The sequence below is a fragment of the Dicentrarchus labrax genome, unplaced genomic scaffold, assembly GCF_905237075.1.
Source record: "Dicentrarchus labrax unplaced genomic scaffold, dlabrax2021, whole genome shotgun sequence".
In the NCBI taxonomy this organism is placed as follows: Eukaryota; Metazoa; Chordata; class Actinopteri; family Moronidae; genus Dicentrarchus; species Dicentrarchus labrax.
In genome coordinates, this window is record NW_026136714.1 from 13070666 (window position 1) to 13097745 (window position 27080).

The 27080-nt window shown below is 40.4% G+C and overlaps 1 protein-coding gene and 1 long non-coding RNA gene across 2 annotated transcripts in view; one reads left to right on the plus strand and one right to left on the minus strand.

Moving 5' to 3' along the window:
* Nucleotides 1-27080, minus strand: part of fbxl17 (F-box and leucine-rich repeat protein 17) — a 209808-nt gene that overhangs the window by 22568 nt on the left and 160160 nt on the right. The window lies entirely within an intron of this gene.
* LOC127376052 (uncharacterized) lies at nucleotides 24648-24990 on the plus strand. The gene is made up of 2 exons (XR_007887481.1): nucleotides 24648-24731; nucleotides 24836-24990. It is a non-coding gene; the product is annotated as an uncharacterized LOC127376052 (long non-coding RNA).

The window sequence follows — 27080 nt, forward strand, 5'->3', positions numbered from 1 at the left end:
GGGATCACTTTTCAAATCGACTGTCTCAGTTTATTTAAGAATCCCCAGAGATTAGGGCCAATGTATCTTCTTGCCAATCAATCAGCAAACAACAAATCATTTAAAAGATCAATATAAACAATGTCATGAACAATTTAGTACCGTATCCCTGTATCAAAGCCTAGAGCCTACAACTCATGGCAGTATACCTTGCAACTGTTTCCTTAAGAGTCCCCCAATATTAGAATTATGGTGTGAGGCACTACTCATAGCTTTCAGTTAGGAACCAAGGTGACAAATGTCGAGCAAAGGTGAATAACCAAGTAAAACCCTAAATCTTTGGTGTTCCATTAACTCCAACATTATCTCCAGACTTAGATTCATAACCTATTACTTTTTCATATCAGGCACAAGCTGTTATCAAACACCATAAATAGCGGATTTATCCAAACATAGGAGCGGTTCTTGGCTAAGGTAACCGCACTCCTAACAGCGGGGTCAGGAGTTGGTCAATCCTGTGATGACCGCAACGTGAGAAGAAACCTTCCTTAATCAGCTTATGCTCCTATCTCTACACCTGACCTCAGAGCTTCAGGGGTTAAGTATCTTTTACAGGCTTATTAGATATTCACTTATTACATTCTCCTAAATGATGGTGCGCCATTACTGCTATCTTATTGCTCTGAAGCCATCCCCATGCCTGTCTGCTGTAACCCTATACACCATATTTTAGCCGCTGATGAAGACAAAATGCTTACGAAAGAAGCGATGGTATATGGTAAAGATTTACTGCGAGGCAGTGTGTGCATGTGTGCAGTGTGTGTGTGTGCATTGATATGGCAGCAGGGACAACAGAAAGAGGCTTATTATGGCTGATGTATTCCAGAGAGCACAACTGTCATGTCTAATGTGAAAGACATTCACTTGGTTCTTTGTGTTGCATTTAAAAACTTGGCCTGTGCTTTGCCCTCTCCTCTGTACTGCTGTATGCCCAGAACCAAGAGAAAACCACTTTTCACTTCTCATCCTTTTAAGTTGTGGAAGTTCCAAGGGATGCAAAAGCAATTTTTTGAGCGGATATCACAATCTGTATTCTTTCCTCCCACTTTAGCTGACATGCTTACCAATACTGACATGCAAGAAAGAGGGTTAAATTCTGCTGTATTTTGTAACATTTCTGAAAAGAAACATTGCACAAATGCCAATAGCTGTGCAAGACTCAAAGATAGACCTTTCATACTGTAACTAGGGTTGGCTTATAAGAGAATACACACTGATATTTTCTCTAAAAGAAGAATAAACAACTGCACTTGAAGCTTTTGTTGATAGGAAAGATGTGTTTCATCTTGCAATAAAACGATAATGCTTTCCGTGTTTGGATTATTTTACATGGATGAACATGAATGATCTGTATTTTGATGGCATTGTATCATTCTGGTCTTCGTTCTTTGTGAGCGTGTATGTATGTTGTACACATGTGCATGTGTTTCGATATGTGTGCTTAACATGGCAGTGAGTTATGTACTGGTTGTCAACATGAGCAGAAATGGGGAAAACTTTCTCACAGGAGTGTGTTTACATGCATGTATATACACACACGTATGAGCACACATATATCATACAACATTGTAAAAACTGTGTAAGGTGACCTGGCGACCTCAATAAACACCATGTGGACATCACTTAACTCTTTTGACGCATGTCTGACCTGGCTTCACAGTCTGATTGATTACCACACTATGCTCATCTTCAAAGTACCCCAGCCAAACCGCCTGGGGTCACATAGAGTGCCACAACTAATGTAGTAAACAACATACCAAATACACACACACACACACACACACACACACACACACACACACACACACACACACACACACACACACACACACAGACAGTAGTGGCTTGAGACAAAAGAGGGACTGTTACTTTAGCCTGTGGTGAGCTGAGAATTAACAAATTAAAAGCTGTGAGAACTAGAGGGAACTGGAGGAGGCATGCAGACAATCCCTCAAATTATAGGGGAAAAAATTCTGACTTGTCTCTCTTCCAAGACAGATAAAATATGTAGATATAAAGAGAAGGAAAGAGGAGAAAGAGAAAATGAGAAAGGCAGGGGTTCTACGAGGTGACGTTCTTTGGCCTGACATTTGGGGCGAATGCAATCAAAGGCCAGGGGAACTGAAATGAGCCAAGCTCCGTACAGAGACACAGGAGAGAGGAGGAACAGATTGAGTGCGACACAAGGGGGGAGAGTACTTTATGGTGGGACATGCTCGATCTGGGAAATTAATTAGCCAGAGGGCAGGGAGAAGGCAGTGTGCCTCCTTGTGTGTGCACTGAGGGCATGGGCATTTTCCCAATCAGCCTCTGATCTGATGTAAACCAGCTGACACATACCATTCTGCGGCAGAGTCTGCTTGTATGATTTTATGTGCTTTTTGGTTATATGAGTGTGTGTGTGTGTGTGTGTGTGTGTGTGTGTGTGTGTGTGTGTGTGTGTGTGTGTGTGTGTGTGTGTGTGTGAGAGTGTGTGTGTGTGTGTGTGTGTGTGTGTGTGTGTGTGTGTGTGTGTGTGTGTGTGTGAGAGAGAAAAAGAAAGAGAGAGAGAGAAAAAGAAGCAATCAGCGGACCCTGAAATGTTTAAGTGGTGAGGTAGACAGTACAACAAAAAAGTGACTTTGATGTTTTATGGTGGTCTAGCATCTGAAAATAATACACTTAAAACACACACACACACACACAGACTGTTTTAGTAGTTGATGTGCGATAACCTTGTGGAGACGATGTGAAGTTTGAAAAGGAAGATTGGAAAGGTGAGTGAGTGACAGCAAGAGAGAGAGATAGAGAGGAAGAGTGATGGGCAAGGACAGATAGATGTAGTGAAGGGGTGATAAGGAGAGATGGAGCTATCGCAGAGGTGACCTACAACAGGCTTTCCTTCACCACGGAGAACAAGCACTCGTCACAGGTTCACACACACACACACACACACATGCACAGGTCAATGGGACACTTAACAGGTTGGCATTATTCTTAAGGACTCAATTAGGTTGGACATAGTATGGTCTAAGATAAGAGCAGTACATTTTTCACAATTAAGAGAAGCATTGAATGAAGTTGAATGAGTTCCATGATGCACTCACAATTCAAATACTCTTATACACTTGAAATACTCCTGTATGACAGGGCTGCACAATTCTAATATCTATATTTCCATTCTGGATAATTCACATGAATTATGTCCAACGTTAACGTTCAGTGCCATATGCAGGAAGCATCATATCTTGTATCATGTTGTATGTGTGGCGAGGAGGTGTTGAAGTCGGAGTACGGTATACAGAAGTGTAGCACGTCCAACTTTAATGAACAAGGCCAAAGTTTGGCTTCCTTCACAGAAAAACAATGAAGATTTGTGTTTTTATGAACTGTAATCTTCCCCTATTGTTAACCTGAATTGTGTTTCACTTCCCTAACCATTTACTTATATAGCTTATTTCATATTCCACAATTAATCATTCATAGCTGTCATGCTCAGACATTGTCAAAAGTGACAAGTGAGAGGTGACAATGTTAGCAATGGATCTAAGAACAAAAATGTTGTTGTCTGTGATTTTGCAGAATTATCCAATATGGATGTCTGGTGACAGGATTGATTCTGGATAAACAATTACTGACATACAATTTTCTGGGGGCAGTGGTGTATTGAAGGTTAGAGAAGCTGGTTTGTGACTGCTGATTGTCCCCAGATCAAAAGAATACATCTGAGTGGAGAAGGTGAGAGAGCAGCATTCGCCCCTCCAGTGTGTGAACGGAAAAAATAGAGGTAAATAAAAGTTTTTAAAAAAAAGTAATCTCTGAGAGCCTCTCGAGTATAGTGATGCAGTGTACACAGCTACGGTTATATTTATTTGAGTGGCACGGTGGCAAGGTTTTGTGGTATTTTGTGGTCCCAATAATTTCACCAGATTGTATTTTGTGGTGACATTTCAGGTAGTTGAACCAATTTGTGCTGTTATACCTAACTACTGTCATCATTGTCTTTGAATCCAAAAATGTTCCTCACAACAAAGAGGGAACCTTTTTCAGAATTGGCACAACAATTTTTGTAACTAAGATTGGATAATTTTATTTCTCTCTCACAGTCAACTGCAGGGTGTTTGAGACTCTTTCTCATTTTGTTTTTCGTTTTTTGAAGGTTTTTATTTCACTGCTCAATCATTAGATTGTCATTGTATTGTTGTTTTGATGTGGATTACTGTCATCATTCGCTGATACAGACTGGGGAGAAACTGACAGTGCAAAAAAAATGCAGCAGAATTGTGATCATGTAAGAATGAGAGTGCATAGAGGTAAGAATAAAAATCTTGATTTTATTGTAATTAACCAAGCAGCTCTCGTATACAGACATAGAAATACAGAAAAACTTCTATAAAAGGGTCCATTAAATGCTAATAATAACATACTCACAGGCCTGTGGTGTTTTCTGTGTGTGTTTGTATACTGCTATGTGCATAAAATGTGTGGCAATAGTGTGTTTTATATCTTCATCAAAGACAATATCAACAAGGAGGAAATAGACTCACATGCACGCACGCACGCAAGCACACGCACACACACACACACATGCACACACACAAACTGAGGTTCCCATTGCCATCAGCAGTAAAAGCAGGATATTAAGCTCTATTTCAAACCAACAGCACCTTTGCTCCTATGCACCTCTCCTTTGAGGATATTAATCCTCTCCACCCTCTCTCTCTCTCTCTCTCTCTTCCTCCTTCTCCATCACTCTCACTTACTCTCTTTTTCTCACTCTATTTTGGACTGTGTACAACAGGAAAACTGCTCTCCAATTCTGAGAACACAGATGGAGGGGCATAAAGCTTAACAACTTCAATTTAAAAATGAGATGGTGAGAGAGGAGCAGTGAGGAAGTGAAGAGGAGGAACGAGGACGAAGATGAAGACAGACAGCATCATAGTCACTGAACTCCATGTTGCATGCGTCTGACTGGAATTAACGTAGCGTAGCAATAGTTATGGCTTTGGTTATGGATTACGGCTAATCCTTTAGCATAGGGAACAGGTCTTAAAGGTAATTACACGCTACTATTGGATCCAGAGCACAGAAATGGGCCTCTCTTACATCACGCTTATTAAGATCCAGAAGAAAACTGGCTGCTCTTACAGAGACAGAGTAGACAGAGTACAGGTTAACACACCATGGCATTCTCTGCCAATCCTAATACTATTTAAACTTTTCTGGCGGGTAAAAGAGCATTGTTGCAGAGATCTCAGCTGTGATTTTAGTTTTGTAATGGAAAAAGGAAAAGCATGGCTTAAGGTTTAAAAAAAACTCATGTTCTCATCTATATTCATTTTGACTGGGAATTCATTTAGTCATCATCAAAAAAGTGAGCTGGTCACCCACGCAGGATAATAAGATAATTAGCAGCACAACTGGGTTCAGTGAATATCACCAATAAAGAAAGATGGTGACATCCATACTGGACAGTTTTTCCCTTTTTATTTTAGCCATTTGCCATGCATGTTTTTTTTAAATACCCCTCTGACTTTGTCTAATACACACAGTCAGCGTTCCAAGTGCCACTAAGTCTGTTTCTATGCCTTATCTCGAGCCTTTAATAGTCCATTCTGTCCGCTTTAACCCAGCGGGAATCATTAACCCGACACACACTTCCTCTTCCCCTACCCCTGACAAAACCCTCCAAACCGTTATGACCACAAGACAGTGCGTGTCCCTGTGTGGTTCTGTCTGTGTGTGAATTAGGGGTCTACTTAGCCCCTGAATCAACCCTAAAACAAATGACCCAATACCAGTTAGTTGCACAACAATTAGGTAGTAGACAGGCAGTTAATAACAGGCAGACCAACGTAAGGAAAGGTTTGAGTTATGCCAGTTCCTTCCCTAAACTCTAAAACCAATAAGAATAGCAACAATGTAACCTTGCGAGTGCAGAAGGAAATCTGTAGTGTGACCAGCACAGCAGACTAGTTAAAATGTACTTCCAGCATTTCCGCAAACTGAACTTTAGTTTTTGTCTCAACTCATCTTTAGGGAATGATTACTACATCAGTTCTTAGACACTGTTCTTTCAAGTAAGTGTTTCTTGTAGTGCTTTCATCTTGTTTTTCATTTAAAGGCTGCATTGGTGTTGGTCGTATGCTCTCAGTTTCACATAATGTGCTGGAAAGTGAACCGTAATAAAATAAATAATGGTGGAAGAAAAGACAGAAAACAGTCAAAGTGTTTTCTGAGTGGGCAAGATGACACGTGGCCAGAATGAAAATACTGAGGTCAGCTGAATAAAGTTAAAAATAGTTGTTCAGCATTAAACATTGATTTAATTATGCTGATTTAAGACCAGGAACATAGAGAAGAAAAAAGCAAAAAAATCTCATAATGCAATAGCATAAGAGAGAAAATAAAACAATAAGTTGATAGGAGAGAATTCATTTAAAGCTGTCACAATGTTGTTGAACATTTGTGTTTTTTTCCTTCCACACACTGTAAAACCTGTTCAGTCGCATTCATGTTTTTAAAAATTAAAAAATAATGATGAAGTAGCATTTGTGTCTGAGAAGAAAACAACAGACATTCAACATGTTATTTTCTTCTCCAATCGGTCTCTGTTTGTCCCGCTTTGGTCTCTTTTACACAAACTCCTAATGGCTTATGAGTCTGTAACAGCACTCAGTCAGGTCTCACCAAAAGCTCTTTAGCAAAGTTTAAAGCTCCTGTGATGTTTTCTGATCAATACCTGGCCATAACTCAAATCACACGTCAAGTGCCATTACTGTGTACACCGTACACTCTTAACCAAAGTGCACTGACGCACACACACGCACATACACACATGTACATTTTCTTGAGCTTAGACAGTATTTTTGATCAATACCTGGCTATAGATCAAACACCTTTTTTAGTTTATGGCTAACCTTTCCCAAGGCTCATTTCAGACGCACACAGAATAACTCATGTCTTACTTGAGACTGCTGCTTTGACTGCGTCTATGAAATTGATAAGTGCTCTTAAATGCAAAATGACAGTTTAAGAACCTTGTTTTTGTACCACGGTGTGATCAGAATGTCTCATAAAAACACAAAGCACTTCTCTCCAGGAGGTAACTTCATAGTCAGTGCCAGAGAGAGAAATACACTACAGGCCAAATGTGCAGCAAAAGACTTGGAACTGTGTGAAAGTTCTTCCTTTAAAGGATAATTTGTCCAAATGTAGCAGGGGAAATTGTGTGCTGGGAAACTATTTTCCCCTCATATTTTTCATTATATGTAGAATTCAAGAAATAGATGAGTTTGTTTTGCTGCAAATATTTCATCTATCTGAATATTGCTTTAAAATGTTCCTGAATGTTTTAGGCCCTCGCTGACGACTGCAACGAGGGTATTTTAATTTAGCTTCAATACAATCAGCCAAGAGGAAAACTCTTCTAAAATGAAAAATACATTTTGTTCTTCACATATCATCTAAACGTCTGCCTCAGCAAACAGACAGGGGAGTACATTTCTGCCTATGTGCCTTCTATTTCTTCCAACATGCGTATTGTGTCCCTCATTTTGTCTGAAAATCTCCTCAATCTCACAAAGTGCTTAACTATCCAGCCTCTAATTTAGCCTGTACTGTCAAGCTTAACACAACCTCTGACCTGCATGCAAGTGTCCCAGTGGTTTATGTGAGAATGTGCTTGGGTCTTTTGTCATCCTTAAATCCTTTCCCTTTCCCTTTCCCATCATCTCGTCTCGTAATTCCGACTTCTTTCTCTCATCGCGTCACCCCCTTCCTCTCATACCTCTCTTTTTTCTTCCCGCCTCACTTACTTTGCTTTACCTTTAACCTCCCCTCTGCCCCTCTCTGTTTTCTCCTCCTCCTGATCCTCTCTAAAGGATGTTCCTGTGTTCAGGGTCACTGTCACCCCTCAGTAGCTCTGTTGACCTTTAACCTCTTTACGACTAGGGTCAGTGGCTGTTGTCATGGTGTTTAACATCCCTGTGGGAGGCCAGCCATGTACATGGGTATAGTGTACAATTCAAACATGCACATACGCATTATTTATAATGTCAGAGGCATGCAACGTTGACCTTTTTCATTCACTTTAATCTCCTACTCAGGTTACCAGCAAAGACAGACAATAGTCACAGTATCCGACAAACCTCCCCCACTGTTTGCTTCCACATCTTTTACTCATTCTTTTATCTAGCCTCCCCTTCATGAACGTTTCATTTTTGTCCTTCCTCCTCTGTTGCCCTCCCTTCCTCCTTGTCTCCCTGTGGTCTAAACAGGTCTCTTTCTCTTCGGATGTTCGTGTCTCTGTGACTTTCAACTGCAGGCTATTGAGTTACAAAACCCCAATAGAAAGACATCCCACAATGACAATTATCCTGTGTAGCGATGGCTGGAACCTGTGCCTGGGAACCAAAGAAGAACATTTATGAAAAACCGCTCTTTGTGCTGAAATGAAGAACTCTGTGGCCGCAAAAAGCAAACAGACCAATTTCAGGTTTTTGTAACTTTTCTCTAAGCTAACATCCTCAATTTTAAATTAAGTGAACTGATTTTTGAGATAAGCTTCAGTATTAATCAGTGCAGCTGGCTACAGCAGTTGCAATTTCTTTTTTTTTTTTAGAACTTTGAGAACTTTTCTTCTCATTTTTGCACGTAGGTATGTGTATGTGTAGTGGGATGTGAGTGGCTGTTTAAACTTTGGCTGAACGAATCAAGTGTGTACACTGACTGAACTTTCAGCTGTTGCTGTTGTGCAACTTTCCTTGTTTGGCCGGGGTACAAAAGGTGTTCCTCTTGAGTGTGTCATTATCTGCTGTCTGTATGTCCCTATATAATTTTGGGGTTTTTCTATGTGTGTGGTTGCACTTGACTCGGAGAGTGTATGAATGTTCCTTGAGGGAGTGGGTGAGTTTGTGGAGGCCAAACACTAAATGGGCAAATGATACAAGTCCTGCACTCCTCGTCCATAAATTACCAGCTCATTACAGTAATGCAGCCCATTTAGCATAGGAAGAGGGGGGAGGAAAAAAGGAAACGTAAGAAAGGACTGCAGAAAAGTGTTTGGGGGTAGCAGGATTCATAGAGGGTACAGTAGATGATGTGTAAATGTTGAGAAAGAAAATGGGGTGAGGACAGGGGGAGGACGAGGGGGAGATTAGGCAGGAAAATAAGAAAGGGAGAAAATAGGAGGAGAAGAAAGCAAGGGAGAAAAACGGGGGGGGGCAGGGTTTGCTGTGATGTGTTTAAGGAGCTTTTCAATCTCAACAGAAGTGCTTTTCATTAGGTTAAAATCTATCATCTATGCTGCTGCAGGGTAAAAAAACAATGGCGAAATATTAATATAGATAGTGGCTACAGTAGGAGACAGAGATACAGACCCGAACAGAGTGCGAGAGGGGAGGAGAACGAGGGAGGAGGGGAGGGAGAGAGAATGGGACAAGATGTAACAGTTGTAATTGAATAGTGAACTAGAGAGGGCTGGAGTGCAAGCACTGATTAATACAATTCAAATTGATTGTCTCCTAGTAGCTGTGAGAACATCTCATTCTGACTTTCATATTTGAATGTTCAGCATGTTCTCTGCGTGCATGCAAGCATGTGTGTGTGTGTGTGTGTGTGTGTGTGTGTGTGTGTGTGTGAGAGAGAGAGGCAGAGAGCAGTTCAGAGGGGTAGGGAGATGGAGAGTGCCCTCTAGTGCTTGCTGCTTCTTTTACCCCACCTTAATATGGTCATACAAGGTTCTGAGTTATTTTTTAAGTTTGTGGCAAGTGTCCCATTTCCTTTACATTATTTTCAGCGGTATGTATGCACAGCAAACATGGTTAGTTGCACTGTACTCAAAGGAAAAGCCATCTTCTTTTCATTTCTGTCCGGTACATATTTAAAAAATCCTGAAAATTACCCACTCAAGATCCCATCACACATGAAGTTTTAATTAGATTTTGTCTGTTACTACATTGTACATGAGCTATGTAGCTGCTTACTATCAATCAGGAAGAAATGCACACCTCCACAGAGAAATTATCTCTCAAAAAATGAATTCTATTGTCTTTACGGTCAGTTCAACTACTTTCTGTCTTTTGACATGTCTTTGATTGAGAGAGCAGCAGTTCATTTCAGGTTGCAATTGATTCGGCAAACAACATTTACAACTGGTAAACATCCGGCACTTAGAATAGCTGGGAAAAATGTACAGTATATTAGACAGTAATAAAAGTGTTTTCCATTTACACCATTTCCCTCCTAATTTTATCTCTCTGTCTATTTCTCTATATAAATAGTGCCAGAGAAGCAGTACACAATCATATAGATGAGAGTGAAGATAGCTGAGGGGGAAGAGTTGTGTTGCATTTGCACCTCAGGAGAAGGATTTATAGTTGGGGTGTGAAACAATCATTCACGTTAGCGAGTCAGGCCCTGCGTTCAATTAGCGATAGCTTGTGTCTCACACTGATTCCCTCTGCCTGTGAGCCAGAAAATCCAGTCAGCATTGTGAACACAAAAAGCTCAAGCTCTTCTACTGAGACCCCCCACAATTCATTGTTATTCTACCTGCTTGCCAACAGTGAGCGGCCATTTAGACATCTGCCTGCGCCACACTTCTCTGAAACTATACTAATTCTGCCTAGTAAGGGATGTCGAAATAGCTAAGAAAAGGAGGAATGTTAGTGGATAGGGAGAAAAGAATAGAGAATATGTGGTAAGAGAAGCCGTTTAGAAACAACGAGGAAGACAGAAAGAGAGAAAATGAACCATTTAAAATATCTGACACAAATATTTTACCACAGAAGTTTCCTCCTCCTTTGCACCTCTGTCTCCCTCTGTCTGTCAGTCCATCTTCTTTTTATTAATCTCGTTTTTCTTACAATATGATACATTCTCTGCAAGAACAGCCCACTAAAGAGTTGTTGCTAATAATTTTAAACCAGTACTTTGACTGTACTTCAATATCCAATTGTCCTCATCATATGAAAAAAAAACTGATGTGGTGCTGATGTGGGCAAACTATAAAAGGTTAAATCCTTGTCTCTCTTGTATTTGTTTCATTAGCTTTAAAAAGAGATGATTCAGGATGTGTGTGCCCAGATAAGTGCACTTTATGATGTTTGGACTATTTAATTCAGTTGTATAACCTGAAGAAGGGATCTTCATTTAAAATTAACGCAGTTTAAAAAAGTGCCAAAATTATTTTACTTTTAATTATCTAAAAAATTGAAGGTGGCCCTGGGACTTTAAAAACTAGGTTAGTTGGGAAATATCCAGGTTGAGGTACTGGAAAAAGTGGCCAGGAGGTCTATTACAGAAACGAAAATAGACATTTTCAGTGCTCTTAATCATAATTGAGGTATTATTAAGAAAGATAAAATGATCCTGAATGCACTTCAGAGATGTTCATGCTAACACGAAATCTGACTACTTGGTATGTCTATTTTTTTTGTTTTGTTTACTGATTATCAGTTAGTGCCTTTAAACGTGGAAGTGGAACTCAAATAAACCTAGAACACAAAAAAAGTAATACTTAATTCCTTTCTTTCTCTCTTACATGTACACTAACACACACAAACACAATTTCACTCCTCTCTCTCTCTCTCTCTCTCTCATCAAAGCACATTATTTTGTGAGAAAAGATGCAATTATTCTCTTATTTATAGAGCGAGGGAGGGGTCAGGTGGAGAGAAAAGGACAGACAGGCCAGGGGCAATCACTGTATTTTATAAGGCACTTCAGACAAGAGATGGGTACAAAGCAGTCTGTTGTGCTGGACAATAGCAACCTATTTTTACAACGGGCCTGCTGCTCTTCAGAATCCAGTATGCACTTTTCTTTCCCTTGCCCTGAAAAGCACTCTGTGCTTCTTGCTTGAAAATGTTGTATTATATTACACACACACACACACACACACACACTTTTTAACGGTAACAAAAGATAGAGCTTTTACACTGTGTATGTAAATATATAGTGTGGTTTTCCACACATACCCAACCTTTATCTCAAAACAGACCCCTACAGGCAAGATTGAACAGCTACATGTTAAATATATGAGAACATTTGGAGGTTAGGTGTCAAGCAGGTACAAACTGTGAGAGTGTGCAAGGTATTGATCAAGGCAGCTGATCAAACCCTTCATTTATTATGGAGAAACCGAGGAGAGGCCAGTGGTCCATGAATGATTTAGAGACACATTTGTGTACAGTGTGTGTGTGTGTGTGTGTGTGTGTGTGTGTGTGTGTGTGTGTACAAAAGAGGAGAATAAGGAGAAGAATGAGAATCGGAAGAATAAGAAGGAGAAGGAGGAGGAGAAGAAGGAGAATAAGAAGTGGAAGGAGAAGGAGAAGAAGGCAGCCTCTACCTAACTGCAGTAAGACAAACTGTAGGCACCCACATGTACATGAAGATGAAAATAAGGTCTTTGAGTTTGTCTTCACTGTTCCTTTCAGTCGTTCATCCATTTTATACTGACATCTGACATCCCATACTTACAAAGCAACTTTTGTTTATAGCTTAGCTGGTAATATAACGAGGCAATATACTATATGTTGTCAAACAATGTAACACTGAACTTGACGATCTAACTTCCAAAGATTTTGTAAATTATAAAAGAGATAAATCTTGTATTTAATGAATACAACCTTCCTTGCTGTGTTTAATCCCCTAAACCCTCAGAACCCCCACCCTGCAATTAACTACTCTTAACTCTTGTGAGCCCTGAAGCACAGGGGAAAAAAAGAAAAAAAAAGCTCAGCTAATGTAATGTGTGTATTCTGGACCAGTCGGCAATGTTGGATGGACTGCTGCTCAATAGAACATAATGGCCAATTATCCTGCATGTACGCTAATGGCCCACATTAACTAGCTGGAATATGGGGGTGGGAAGTGGATTATTTAGTAAAACAATGTTTTCTACCCATCTGGAGTTGCGTTGCTCAGACGCAGGCAGTTTGGGGAATTGGTACAGTATACTGCAGCCTGCTCAGGTAAGGTTGAATCATTCATCAAACCAGAGTTGCAGATGCACAAAAGACCATGGTCTGCTCGCATTTTGCAGCATCATGCCTCAGAGCCCCTAACACGCAGGATAGAAAATTTGCTGTGCAGTTCTTCAACATGCTGAAATCTTGCACAATCTGCAACTACCTTGCTGTTCTTTTGTAATGTGTCATTTCTGTACTTACACTTCAGGTGTACTGGTAATGTTTTTTCTATAATTCTAAATACAACGGGTGGGAATATTGATACAAATTGATTTTCTTCTAAATAAATTGTCAAATGAAAATTAATTATCAATTTAATATAGTATAGCTAGTTATGTCTGTGCTACGTGTATATTTTAATGCAGAACTGTCACATTATTGCAGATAGACTGACAGTAATGTTTTTCACTGAGACCTTTATTTGACTATTTTAATTTGACTCCAGGTTACCTAGGCTACGTTAGTTCCTTTATACTTCATGTGCAATGGACTGACATAAAACCAACCAGTATTAGCATGAAGCACACTGTTAGAGTAAGAGTCTGAAAATAGAGTCTAAAAGCTTTTGTATTGTATGAGTAGTTCAAGCTTATTCTTAGATAGGTGATTATAAAATCCAAAATGCATCCAAATGCTTTTTCCCTTTTGGGATGGTTAAATTTATTTTGTCCCCCCTTCAGGACATAGTTAGTTCATTCATAGTTCATTCATGGGGCTAAATGAATGTAATTTAATGTAATGTAATATTAGGACATTAACTTCCTGTAATATGTTCCCTTCAGCGAGGTCTCTAGTGATAAAACTTTTAAATGACCACAAGCTGTCTGTAGTGCTGCTATGCATTAAAAACAATAAAGGCAAGACTATTAAAGGGTTTTGTTTGGGAGTGTTTCCTTTTTGAATTGAAGGTCTAAGGATAGAGGCTGTCATATACTGTACAGATTGTAAAGCTTTGAATATCATACATCTGTGATATTGGGTTGTGTAAATTAAAATGACAAGATTCACAGCTTTAACTTTGTTATTTTACATTTAAACTTGCATATGTAAGCATGGCTCCTTGCCATTATGCGACTACAGAATCCAACTGGTATGAGCTCATGTCACAAAGCTAGTGGGACACACTTCATTGTGGTTGTAAGCATTTTATATGCTTGCTGGAAGAATATTATTGCTCTTGCTTCTCTTGATTCTCCTTCTTGACTGAAGGGAACACCCAGGAGGAACCACACAAACTCCAACGCCCGACTTTTGACTCCAGGAGTTCCGCTTTTCCGTAACATAAACTTATTGCATATATAACATATTTATTTAATTTCATGATTAATTTCTTTGAATTTGTGAATCGTTTCAGAATTGAAAAACATAAAATCTTTTTTCTCAATATTGTTTACGCCCCATGGTTGTTGTTGAAAGATTTTGGCAGAAGTAGCACACCCTCTGAATATAGCTATTAGTTATTCTTTTCGTTGATGCCTCCTCCCACATATTGTTTATACATGCACACTCTCAGCTGATACCTGCTCATGTGTAAACACAAACACAAGGGTGCCAACACCACCTACACATACACACCTACAGCAGAACCTGTGCACCCTCGCCATCTCTCTTCACAGTCCCTCCACCGCAATTAATCAAACCTTTTTCTTTTTCTTCCACGAGTTAAGCCTGTCACACTTACCTCTCACTCTTTCATCATCCCTTGCTTCTTAAAGAGCCACGTGGCGGACAATATGAGCCCTGCGGGGGCGGCGATATGACACAACGTCGACAGAAAGTAGCGGCCGTGGTTTAAATCATACTGACATGCAGATTTATCACTGTTTAACTTGTCCAAAGTGTCTCCTCTGGTTGGTGCAGATCTGACTGTGTGAGTTGGTTGGCTTTCCTCGGGGAGGGCCCAAAGTCCCAGCAAGCTCAACTCAGCTCATTCTGTTCAGCTCAGTTCTGCACAGAGCCACAGCTACAACCATGTTGGTTATAACATACACAGACATAGAGCAATTTCACTTCACAAAAGGGTAATTTCCACTGTCAACATGATCATGTTTGTAAGAAGTTAACTTGATGTAGAATATTTGGGGAACAAAAATACTGAGCTATCATTCCTCCTCCCAGGCAATCTGGGAAATGTGGGGAATATACTTAATCATTGCAGACAAGTAAGTTTTAAATAAAGTGTATGTAACAAAATGGTAAATTCCAACACTTCATCATAAAATAACTGCTGGAAGCAGTCTGAACTCTCAGACTCATGATACAGAACAGTGTAAGAAAGAAATGTTAAGAAATGTTCCATTACAAATCCTCTTGTCAACTGCAATTTGAAAAAAAATTCATCTTTATTGGGTCAATAGTACAAATTTAAAATTTAGTCTATTGTATTACCTGAAAATCAAAAATATTTACTGTAAAAAAAGACATGTTTATATAAAATTGTATGTAATAAATATTTGTCCAGAAACTTCAGCATTACAAAGAAAAACAAAACTGTTCAAAACTTGGGCCTTTAGTCTACCATTCTTCCTTTTTTGTCTTTATCCTTTCGAAGATATTGCGTCTATAATGAAAGTTCATTACGGTGTCTTTCTACCGATTGTATTAATGGCAATATAATGCAGTGACTTTTATTCTTCAGTTTCTGGCTGTAAAGACTTCCAGATACCATTGTTGTTAGTCCCCTGACAATCATGCATAATTCATCAAGAATGCAGAACACTTTGTACAAAAACACACACACACACACACACACACACACAGTACATTTACTGTACATGTGAGCTCACATGCACACACAACTACCGCTACGCTCCAGTGTGATTGTGCATGATGGATGTGATGTTAAACTGGATCGCACAGGACCACTGTGGAAAGAACGGTGGTAGGAAAGAAAGCAGGAAGAGAATAATGAAATGAAAGTAGGTAAAACGTGGATCTGGTGAGGAACAACAGGCAGGACTGATACCAAGTCATGATGGATACAGTTTAGGGTAAGGTTACATGGTATATGCCAAGCAAGGCCAGGGTGGCCTTGATTGAGAAGATTGATAAAGTGCCAAAAAAATACATTTTGAATGAGAATGTTCTTCACTGGTTAACTGGGTCTTAACCTTCTTAACCTGAGAAGCATTTATTCCTACCATTTTCACAAAGTTGGACTTGTTTTTTTTTTAAGATATTGCCCAGGGACAAAATAATAACCTCCCTTTCAGCAATCAATGCAATTGTGAAACTGCCACATCAAAGTGGAGACATGCATCATTCTGTCACATTTAATCAAACTCCAGTGAGTGGTGTCTGAGATATTGCAAGTGACGGATGGATAAACAAACAACCAGATGGAGACCAATTCACACTCCAAGACAGAAAGGGCCATTTGCCCACAGATACAGAGAGAAATGTGCATAGGCACAGTGAACCTTACAGCAGCGAGTGAGCAATTCAGTGATGGAAGGCAGCAGTGAAGGGAGGGGGGAAAATGTAAGCAGCCTTGTTGCACGAGGCGACAGGGGGTCTGCCTTTAGATGGATGGGTCCCAGCTATTGATAAGGTCAGACCTCATTTGCGCCAGACCTTTTACATTTTACGAAATGTTGGCCTAGCCATTGGACTGTCAGGAGCAATTCGTCCCTGTGAAAAATGGACTGGCTCATTGAAAACTGTGACTCCATCGTAAAAGCATGAGGCCCTGACGATGTGCTGCTACTGTAACTCGTCATATAAAACCCTCCCAGCCCAGCCTCTGCCTATTTCAAATCTCCACTATGCTGCTGTCTACAATCTGGCTAACTTTCTCTCCCTCTCCACATCATAGCAACAGAAAAACCATTGTCTTGATGTCAGGATTTTCTAACCCCTATTTTTCCCCAACATCGCAGGTTGTCATTCTCGCTTTTTTTTTTCAAAGTCTATTCACATGTGCAACCCATCACATTTTTTTCCAGCTCATCTCCCCTATCTATTGCTGTCTTCCTATTCTCTGATTATAGCACAGAAAGGGTTTGACAATCCCAGATGACAGTAAAAACACACAACACAAAAAAGAATAGAGAAACAATGGGCTTTTAAAGTAAAAAAAATGCACAGGGCTAATCTAATTAACCCAACAAACAATAAGGCTTTCACAGTGAGCATAAGTCAAGATGGCTATTGACTATGTCATGGGCAAGGTCAAAAAAATATGTGAAAAATCCTGCTGAGAGTGAAGCTGCTGGGCCTGATAACATCCCTGGCCATGTATTAAAACATGTGCAAATCAGCTAGTTGATGTCATTACTGACATTTCTAACATATATTCAAAGGAGATTGTTCTCACCTGCTTCAAGACAGCTACCATCATCCCTGTACCTAAAAAATCTGCTCTAGTCTAAATGATTCCAATGAAGTGCTTTGAGAAACTGGTTCTCCAGCACGTGAAGAATAACTGATGAAGATGCCATCTCCACTGCCCTTCATTCTACTCTACTGCCCTCTACATACACCTTGAGAAAAACAACATCTACGTCAGAATGCTGTTTGTTGATTTCAGCTCAGCATTCGATATAATATCTCCTGTGACACTGTAAACTGTAAACTCAGCACTCTGGGCCTGAGTACAACACTCTGCAACTAGATATTGGACTTCCTCACAAACATACCCCAGACATTTCGGATTGGTGGTCACACCTCCTCCACTCTAGTGCTCAACACCGGAGCCCCTCAGGGCTGGGTGCTCAGCCCCCTCCTGTTCACGTTGTACACTCATGACTGCTTGAATTTCTCCTAAGGGGGATCAATAAAGGAATATCTTATCTTATCTCATCTTATCCCCCAACATGGACACAACACTGTCGCAAAGTTTGCAGATGACACAAGACTTCATATCAGGAGGAAATCAACAATCATACAGAGGGTTTCACAGAAAGCAACAACATGCTCAACGTCAGCAAAACCAAGGAGCTGATTGTTTATTTTAGGAAAAAGACAGGCAAAGACACACTGCCCTGTTCACCTGAGTGTGTCAGCATAGACTGTATTTCTTAAGGAATCTTAAGAAAGCAAAATTCCTGTACCAAGTTTTTCTTAACTGTTACTGAGGAATGATAGAAAATATCCTGATTGGAAACATCCCAATATTACATGGGATGTGCACAGCCCAGGACAGGAGGATGCTGCAGTGGGTGATTAAAACCGCCAAGGAGATCATTGGTATTCAACTACCCAGCATCAGTGATATTGGTGAGGTGAGGTGTCTGCACAGAGCCAAAAGGATACTAAAAGACAGCACCCACCCAGTCAAAGCGTGTTCACCCTGCTGCCATCTAGGAAAAGGTACAGAAGCTTCAGCTGACATACCACTAGACTTAAAGACAGCTTCTTCCCTCAGGCTGTGAGTAAATTCTTCCTCAACAAATCATAAGACAAATTAATCCAATTTTATTTATTTATTTATTTATTTATTTTTAGTAGCATAAAGGTAACTGCTTAAATGTATTCTACAACCTTGCATTTTAAATGACAAGATTAACATCACTTATTATTTTTGCAAGTTTTCCAATTATATAACTTAAAGAAACCACGAAAATGGGGCTTTACTTTAGCAAATTTCCAATCTATTTCTTTCAACGAGCTTGTTTGGCCTACATGACAAAGCTATGCCTAAGTGGTAATTCATTTACTGGTGGAGGGAAAATTCAGGGCCCATTAATTTATGTGGTAGATGCTTATACCAACGTAAAGCACATTTCCTGGACTGCACACCAGCACACATTTCAGATGAGCCTGGCATCTAATTTGTTTAAAATCCAGCCGATCCATGTCAGCTTTCAATGTAAAATACAACCACTTTTGATTAAATTGGACTCTGTGCATCACAAACAACCTCATATATCAAAGAGTATAGGAATTCACTTTACTTCACTTTTTTCATCCGTTTATCATTAAAGTACATAAAAAGCTGACCCCTCCTACTCCTTTGAACAAGGACATATAACTTGAGTCCAGAGGACTGTAACTCCCTACATTAAGACACCAATCTGGCAAAGCTCCAAGGCACAGTAAAAACAGCTTCCATAAAATAATGCTACCATTAGTGTTTCAGATATGCAATCCAATTGCATCTCATCAGCCCACTGGTGACTTCCATTAAAGAGCACTGTCTGCACCATTGCCCAAGTTCAGGGTTTATTCAACAGCATTTTCGAAGGATCAGATCAACTGGCTTCACAAAATCCACCAGAGATGCTGTACACCAAGCATCCACTCGCTAACGAGGTGAGTTAAGGGGTTGGTCTGGCTTTGAATGGAGGACATTTCAACCATATCCACCTTAATCAAAACTACAGATGTACTTTCAGCTCTAATATGCCTATTTAAAAAATATGCTGCTGCTGAAGCACAGAGCGGTACCAGTACATTGTCACAGATCAAAGCAGTGGCAGCCAACTGAAGGTAATGAGAGGGCCGCATGTTAAAAAACACAAGTCACTGTAATGAGTTCTACAAAACAGGGGAAAATGCTAGGGGCACCAGTGTTGTCTTTGATGCTGTATAGCGCTAGGTGTCTTGCCAGGTAGAGGAAAGTAAATCCTGTAATCCCATTCACCATAGGCTGAAGACAGCTATGCAGACCTCAGGCTAATTGACATAACAGGCCAGATTGCTGTGTCTGCACGGCCTGGCCTCCCCATGTTTACATTGGAACTCACTCACCATTAGTCATTATGGGTGCAAGGAAGAATCAAATCGAGCAAGACGGCACTGTCATGGATCCATGCAAACATCGTATATACATGTATAGACATATTTTTTAAATTCGTTGTCAAAATCTCATTCCAGACAAGAGCCATAACACAAAATAAAGCCTCAGTGTTGGACATTCAGAAGTTTGCTGTGAGGTATAAATCACCACCGCACTGGTATGAGGCACTGGTTTACACCAGTTCAACAAAGCAAAGTATGTTTGTTGTAGTTAACTGAGGCAACGTTTTATCACCATGCTAAGGTTTTAACTGCAAGCCAAATAGTACCTGGTTGGGCAGGAAAAAAGAAAGAGGCCTTATCATACAGAAGGACAGCTAACCCCTCTGGTTTTTGCAATCTGCCTCAGCTCTACCCTTTGGGCATTTAGCTCACACTTATGAAATGTGTCTTAAAAATGAAAATAAGTGATGGAAAGAGAATTAAATCCAGAGAAACTGCTGTCATCTAGGTTACCACATACGATTGTTCTTCCTGGCACCATGTGAGGTTAATGTAAAAAAATTGAAGAGACCAAATCCAGCAATGTAAGCTTTCCAACCACATTATTGTAAACTGTATTCTACCAATTTTAATGTGAAATTACAAATGTTCTATGATGATTCTTAAGAAACCAGACCTGAATTCAAGCAATACAATCAAGTTTCCATTTAGAGTTCAAAATTCTCTGAGAGAGGTTCAATAACTATGCCTGAGAACACAAAATCGTAGTTAGTAAGAATTTCAGGTAAAACACAGTGAGATTCCTCCTGTGGACATAATATCATCAACTTACAATGCATGTATCGTATCCCTGATTCTGACTGGCCATGACGATAATATTGTCTTCTCCTGCATCTCCCTTTCCAGGCTTATAGCCTGCTAGCTCTAGCTTTGGTGACTGGCCGACCCTGACTGCTGCCATATCAGGCAGAGACCTCTGAGCTGAAATCAATAGCCGCTGCAGAGGATAGAGCTTGTTTGTCACCCTGTCCCTGGTCTGTCAGTCACCATCCTCCATGTCCTCCATCTGCTGCAGCCATGTAACCTGGCTGATGGGCTGTCCATGAAAGAGCCCTTGGAAAGACAAAATGTCAAATAATTTTCGATTAGGATGCTGCTAATTGCATCCATTAGCTCAAATGTTTGTTAATGCTGGTAGGCTGTTAGCATATTTAGCATGTTAGATGTGGGTCTTTATTTACAATACTGTAGAGACTATAATATCTTGTCCAAGGCCTATCTAGAACACTCATTTGTAATATGCATTTATGCTTACATTGATAATTTTATTCATTATAAATAAGGATTTAGCACTATTTAAAGTTAGTGATCAGCCTATTGTTCAGTTATACAAAATGAACACACGCATCTCAATGTGATGGTTATATAACACGCCTGTGCAGTAAAACCCCAACATGACAGGTTTCTCCACAAGACACATCTCTAACCCACAGATGGTACTCACAGGAAATGGGTAAAATGCACCATCTTTGGCCAGTATGTTGTGTAGCCAGAATTCTCAACAGAGGAAAATATGCAAAAATAAAAACCTATACAAAGAAAAAGTTACCAAGTAGATTCAATGACCAGATAATGTTCTTTCCCCAGGGAGTCTCTTTTTTGTTCTTTCAAAAACTCAGCACTCTCTTTTGTAATAAGTAAGTGAGTAAAGTTAATTTGAATAAAGGGGAAGTTGAGGGTGTAGTATTATCTGTAAAGTTGATTTTAACCCAAAGTGTCAAGTGTGGTGGCTGCACAAGAGCAGCAGACTGTTAAGAAAAGAAAGTTGGAAAGAATTGATAGAAGCCAAAAAAAGACACTACCCAACAGCTTTAACGGCTTGTTTGAAAGGGTGTCAAGAACCACCAGCAACTCCACTTATCACTGGATGCTGGCACCTCACTCCCTGTAGGAAATGTTTCAGCAAAGGGTGGTTGGAAACCAATCTCTCCTCAAACCCCACATTAGAACAGGTTTCTGGCACATGGCAATTGATAGCAGAACTTGACAGACTCCTGGTTAATAGAAGCTGCACAAAAGAGAGCACACATCCAATGGAATCAACTCTTTTCTCCTTCTGGAACCACTGAAACCTCTCTGTAGGCAGTACTGCATTTTCTTGCCTTGGATTAACGCAGTGGGGGACTATCCTTGATGCACCTGCCAGAGCCTTTAGAAACTGCCGCAGGTAAGGTACTGCACCTATAAAACAGTTCACCTCAGAAAAACCTCATTGATTTTTTTAGGATTGATTGAGGAAGCCAGTGGTAGTCGAGTCCACTGTGGCTCTCACATTAGAGGCAAAGGTTCGGGGCAAAGGCTAGGGGCAAATGGTGGTGCGGCTGTTACAATATGCTCTTTAGTGACTTCTGAAAGTCAAACCAGCTGTAAAACAAAGTATTGGGACCCGAGGATACAGAGTGCTGCCTGCATGTATGGTTATTCTAACATTACATTGGGTAAGTTCTTCTTGACTACCTATCACGTGTAGCTTGGGGATGACAAAAGCACCTAATGTTGCCATCATGTAGGAGAATTACAGAGCACGATCTTCTTTGCCAGACGTGAATGACATTAACATCATCAAGTGGTTAGTTAGTGGCCTTTCTTAAGAAAATGAAGCAAACTGTCACCTCAGCTCAATCACAGGAATGTGACCGCTTTCTGCATTTTATGTTGATTAGCTCCAGAAAGCTTATGCACAAACTGTACAGACATTATCTGTAGGGTAGCTAGAAACTGAAGCACCGACCATGTGCCTCTGACTGACCTCAAATATAACCAGGATTTTTCTCCAGTTTCTCTCTTCTTCCTCCCTTCTCTGTATGCTTATGAAAAAAAATGATAAAGCATGGGAATACTCGCAAATTGTCTTTGTATTCAACTTGCCACCTTGCTACAAAGGCCTAACATGATTTGTTGACATGAGTGGGATGAGTAGAAAAACATACTAAGCCTCATTAGATGCCAAAGCCCAAACTGGAATGTCAGGCTAGCTGATCATTTTACAAGTGAGTGCCTGGTGCCGACAGAAGTATTTGGTGTTATAGTGGATTTTACTTTATATTACATGCACACACAGTCTCTTGTAAATCACAGCCCTTAACCTCTGCTATTGCATAAGAACCATGTTAGACAGCCACATACATTTTATGAATTTGTACAAAGGTTTTATGGAACTGAACTCTGAAGACAGAAAAACTGTAGGGAAGTGTTCATTAAAATGTGAATTTGGATACTCCTAACACTGAATCATCCGAGTCATTCCAGTGTTTGTGTTTCTATCTCACAGCACATGTGCAAACACTCAAACTACATGCACACTCATGCATGCATACACACACAAACAGACACACACACACACACACACACATACATACACATACACAGAACTTGCCATGCTGCCTCTACTCAGAGCATATGGTGGATATTTAATATATTTTCCAAATGTCAGTGAAGCCTGTTCACAAGTGTCACCACCAAATCCCTGCTGGGATTTTTAAAAAAGCAGAGTGAGCCAAATCAAACTGAATGCAGAGCTCACTCAAATACTAAACCATTTTCGACCTCACCATTTGGAGGAGACTATTAAGGGAAACAAGTCTACAAGAGGCGGAAAAAACATATGAGGAAATATTGATATGAGCAGCAAATGTGAATCAAGTGGAGCCTTTAAGGGTTTTTCCTTATTGCTAGGCACTTCACTGTGCACACAAACACACACACACACACACACACACACACACACACACACACACACACACACACACACACACACACACACACACACACACACACACACACACACAAAAACATACACACATCTCCTTGCATGCATATAACATGAACGTTTCATTCATTAAGCCTCCAATTTCTCCGGTCACAAGAAACATTTCAATAAAGTCTCTTAATTAACATGCACAGCGATTACAATGTCATGTTTCAGAATGGGCGGCAATCTGTCTTCCTGTCACTCTCTCCCTCTCACACACACACACACACTCACTCACACTCTCTCACACACACACACACACACACACACACACACACACACACACACACACACACACACACACACACACACACACACACACACACACACACACACACCCACAAGCCTCCCAGCCAGTGACTTAATGGCTTTTTTCACCTGCACTTAGCAATGGACTATGGTCTGTGAATAATAAGTGGGAAGAAAGAGTAAAAAACAGGAGAGGGGGAGACAGAGTAGGAGTGAGAGCGAAAAAGAGATGTATTTCATGGTTTGACTGTCAATGTAAATGCCATATTCTATTGAGCATTTCATATTTCTGCCCCTATATCCACTAATTCTACTTTATTGACGCATGTACTGGGAGTATTTCTCTGGATATTAATGGATGTTGTCTATCTGAGCCTACTTTATAATTGACTGAATATCAGAGAAAAGATGGAGGTGGGTGTTGAAAACCCCATTCCAACATTTCTGACTTAACAATAGAGACATAAACACAACCTACTTTCAGTGTATTCTCTCAATACACGATACAGCTGGCTTCACCCCAGTACAACATAATGCCTTTTCTTTGGCTGCATTTAAGGGTGTGGAATAAGAAAAGTGTGTGCATCTGTATATTTGAGAGTCTGTATGTCTACATTCATTGTATTAGCCAGAAGCCAAGGCCACTCAGATACCTCTGATTGTACTCACAGGAGTAGAGAAATAGGGTGTCGATAAAATGTGTCTTATGCCACAATGGAGACGCGTTTGCTGCATTCCAATGGGGCTGCTTTGTTGAGCACCTGCGGCACAGCGCAGTCATACAGAGTGGAGAGGCACTCAAAACAATCGCCAGGCCCCTGGGTCTCACAAACCTAATCTTTAGAGACAAAGGAGGAAAATACACATCCACAATTACAGCTAAGAAATGGAGTTTCATTCTGTCTCACCTGCTCTCAATCATTCATCATGCCCCAGTCTTCAAGAACCCCGGTCTTCCTCCCATTCTTCGCCAGATTGTTTCAGCCTATGTGGTGGTAACTCTCGTGGCTCCCTTCAGTATTTAGTTAAGCGATTCAAGCTCTCTTGTGTTTCCCCTGTGCGTGTCCCCTTGTCTAACCGTTTCTCTCCCGTGCCCCAGGGTCCCTTGTGCTGTTTGGCTTCCTGTGTCCGCTCTCCTGTGCCTCTGTGTCTCCGGTCTCTTCCGCCATCTCACCCACCCGTTCCTGCTCTGGCCGCCCCTCATCCCCCCTGTGTGTGTGCGTGTGCGTGGAATAAAACCCCCTTTAAACCTTCCATACTGTCTGGGTGTCTGCTCCTGGGTCCAGTCCCAACACCAGCCTTGTCAATGCCTTTTCTTTGGCTGCATTTAAGGGTGTGGAATAAGAAAAGTGTGTGCATCTGTATATTTGAGAGTCTGTATGTCTACATTCATTGTATTAGCCAGAAGCCAAGGCCACTCAGAAACCTTTGATTTTTACTAGAGGGAAGAGAGAAAGGGGGTATAAAAAAAATGTGTTTTAACAAAAAAGGGAGGCGCGGCTGGGGCATTCCAATGGGGCTGCTTTGTTGAGCACCTGCGGCACAGCGCAGTCATACAGAGTGGAGAGGCACTCAAAACAATCGCCAGGCCCCTGGGTCTCACAAACCTAATCTTTAGAGACAAAGGAGGAAAATACACATCCACAATTACAGCTAAGAAATGGAGTTTCATTCTCATTAGTGCTAAAATACACTGCTAATGTCTGTGCTTGTGTGAGATTGAGTGACTCGACTTGCAGGTATGGTCATGTATGTCTGCTACAGTTGAAAACGCATGACAGTGTTTTCATATTGGAGCTACAATTTCCATCCCATAAACTGTGTTGAGACTGCAGATGGAAAAAAAAATCGACTCTGTCATAGCCTATAACCAAACAATAAACAGAAAAACACAGAGCCAGTGTTTACCTGAGCTCCCCAGGGCACGTCTATTGGCGTGAGGCAGGATCCCAACAGCCATTTCGGTAAGCTTATAGCTCTGTAAGCTTGTGTATTTGTGTGGGTGTGTTTATGTAAAATCTCCCATGAGGTATAATGTAGACTAATAAGAAGTAATAAAGGTAATGTTGACCATGTAATAGCTGGTTTCCTGCCAAACCCGAGAGGCTGAAAGGCTGTCTTTGTGTAACACAGGGTGCTGTCTAGGCAGATCACTTGAAGGGTTAACTAAACTAAAACCAAACAAGACCTTTCTGTATCAAAACAGTCAGACATCATTTTGAAATGAAACACACAAATACAAAACATAATTTACATGATTTACATGATTTACATGATTTACTGACTGGCATGTTGACAGTTGTTTAGCATTGACTGTATGATACGTTTACAATATATGCTTTCCTACAGTTTGCTCAGACTTACTACTACTATAATACTATGTTGTCATGCCATCGAGCCATACCATTACACTAACTATTTGGCAAAAAATGCTGTGTCAACAGTAGTGTGCAGTGACAGATAAGAACAACACTGGAGTTAAATGCAATGCATGCCTTGGATTATGCAGAAATGAAAGAAAAGAAGAATGCTAACTCACCAAGTCATTAAGCGCCTTAAGAAATCTTGTTTTAACAAGTCACAGTCAATACTATTTTACTAGATTCTTTTTCAAGAAAACAGGGTAAGTTAAAATGAGCAGTAAATGTCTATATTCTCCAGAGCAGTTGCTTTCTAACAGCTGAGAGTGGTTATATTGGAACACAATTGTGTCAGGAAAAAGAAACACCTGATACTCATTAAAAGACACTTATTTCATAGTATCATTGGCTTTGACCATACTTAATCACTTTATTTAGCCACTAATGGTTACATATGGGCAAGAGACAGATAATGATCGATTCTTAGTAGTGAATGGCAACATCACCTTGGAGCTTGAAGACAGTCTGTGAGTTCACTGCATCAAGCTCAGACAAAACTAACTGACTCTCTATCTGGACAAAAAGTCACAGTAAGTCACTAGATGTTACATACTAGTAATTATTGGTAAAAAAAGAATTCGAGGAATGGTAAGATGGTACAGGTCAAGACAAAAAAACTATATTATTAGCATCAAATAAAGCTTTGCTGTTTGTACTGGAGGCTGCATGATAACGAAGCAGAAAAGCAAGGTCGAGTTGCACTGTGATTTTTTGCTAAAGGTTGCATGCCTCTACGGGACAATACAGCAGATGAATATTCTATCTGCAGAGGCAGGTAGCCTTGAAGCAGTGAACTCCAGCAGCAGAAATGTTCAAACATAATTCATTGTTTGCCCTCCCATGCTCACCTTTTCATGCTTCATCTGATTCCACCATGGCGTCTCTGTGGGCCCAACGCCACAGAGCCTAAACATAAGCTTTGAA